The sequence below is a fragment of the Tiliqua scincoides genome, chromosome 3, assembly GCF_035046505.1.
Source record: "Tiliqua scincoides isolate rTilSci1 chromosome 3, rTilSci1.hap2, whole genome shotgun sequence".
NCBI lineage: Eukaryota > Metazoa > Chordata > Lepidosauria > Squamata > Scincidae > Tiliqua > Tiliqua scincoides.
This window is the reverse complement of record NC_089823.1, coordinates 74,464,244-74,466,285: the sequence shown is the minus strand read 5'-3', so window position 1 is coordinate 74,466,285 and position 2,042 is coordinate 74,464,244. Positions and strand designations below refer to the sequence as shown.

At 43.4% G+C, this 2,042-nt stretch overlaps 1 pseudogene; it reads right to left on the bottom strand.

The window, feature by feature from the left end:
- Positions 1 to 1,034: 1,034 nt before the first annotated feature.
- On the bottom strand, positions 1,035 to 1,154 carry LOC136647155 (5S ribosomal RNA; annotated as a pseudogene).
- Between the last annotated feature and the right edge of the window lie 888 nt (positions 1,155 to 2,042).

Sequence of the window (2,042 nt, the reverse complement as noted above, 5' to 3'; positions counted from 1 at the left end):
TTCACTGCTGAAACAGAGACGCCTGCGTTGGCTTGGTCATGTCGTGAGAATGGATGATGGCCGGATCCCAAAGGATCTCCTCTATGGAGAACTCGTGCAAGGAAAGCGCCCTACAGGTAGACCACAGCTGCGATACAAGGACATCTGCAAGAGGGATCTGAAGGCCTTAGGGATGGACCTCAACAAGTGGGAAACCCTGGCCTCTGAGCGGCCCGCTTGGAGGCAGGCTGTGCAGCATGGCCTTTCCCAGTTTGAAGAGACACTTTGCCAACAGTCTGAGGCTAAGAGGCAAAGAAGGAAGGCCCATAGCCAGGGAGACAGACCAGGGACAGACTGCACTTGCTCCCGGTGTGGAAGGGATTGTCACTCTCGGATTGGCCTTTTCAGCCACACTAGACGCTGTGCCAGAACCACCTTTCAGAGCGCGATACCATAGTCTTTCAAGACTGAAGGTTGCCAATACATACTTAGGTACGAGGCGAAAATGTTTGGGACCTGTTAATGCATTCATTTTTATAAGGACAAATTACATATGAAGAAACATAAACACAGGTTTACAAGGACAAAGGATAGTTGAACTGGACTGCAATCCTATCAACACTTACCTGGGAGTAAGCCCCATTGACTATAATAGGACTTACTTCTGAGTAGACATACATAGGATTGGGCTCTTAGAAATATATGGTTAGAGAATTTACAGCTCAATCCTACCTCAATCCCAGGCGGTAATGCTACAGTGCTACGTTGCATCCCACAAGGGATTTTTGGCTGCTAGAGGTCTCTGCCAGGGTAAGCCCCAGCAGCTGCAACAGGTCAATCCAGACCTGTGCCAGTGATATAGCTGGTGAATCTGTGTTGATCCCAGGTAAGGGGTTTGTATAGGAAACACATTGGCAACTCCAATCCAACCCCCTCCTCCCAGGCCTGATCCGCTCTCCCCCCATTGCCATCCTATCCCATGTAATAGGACTTACTTCTAAGTAGACATGCATAGGATTGGTTGGCAACCTTCAGTCTTGAAAGACTATGGTATAAGCCTACAGCACCCGGTATTCCCAGGCGGTCTCCCATCCAAGTACTAACCAGGCCTGACCCTGCTTAGCTTCTAAGATCAGACGAGATCGGGCATGTGCAGGGTAACAGTTGCTATCGGATTACACTGCTAGTATCATAACATAAATGTTAGATCATAACATTTCACATACAGAAAATTAAAATAGAAAGTGGCAATCGCATAATATAATTTTACAAGAAAATGCAGTTGGGGGAAATGTTATGAAGGAACATTTTGAAATTAATAATTCCTAGCAAACAATATGGGATGCAGTTAAGGTTGTTGGGAACACCTTATTCACTTATTTGAACAAGAGAAGAGAAAATTACTTACAGGACATAAAATAATGAGCAAGAACACTAGATATCTGAGATTCTTGAGTGATTATAGGAAATGAAGAGTTACATTTCATTGACATGCATAGAGAGCACAAAACTATGCTATATACAAAGAAAAGTACTCTGAAATGGAAAATAAAGCAGGAGAAAAAAAGTACTAAATTTGCATTAATAAAAATGCTAAAGGACATTTTAATATCCCCCATAAGGAGACGAGATCACTCAATGACAGCAAATGATGAGTGAATTGCACATGAAATTGCAGAATTCTATAAACAATTATACACTTCACAAAGTTTGCATTGAGGAAAAAAAATAGGATTGTCAAGAAAAGTAATCCATTTCACAGTTATGAGAAGATGACAGAGGCTGTTGGGTTGATGAATCACAGAAGATGTAGTCTATTAAAACATTAAGAGGTAGCAAAAATCTCCAGAGTTGGACAGATTCATTCCGAAATGATTGCAAAGCCACTTTTTAACTGTTTGGGGAATTTCTGGTTGGGGAGGGTGGAGAGTGGGAGGCAGAATAAGACAGAGGGGATCATGGTGGCATCAGTGTGTACTGGATCCTAGCCTCCTTTCCTGTCCCCTTCTCTCTACCCTACTCTTCTTTGACTTGCACCAGCAAAAGAGCTGGTCCAGATCCAA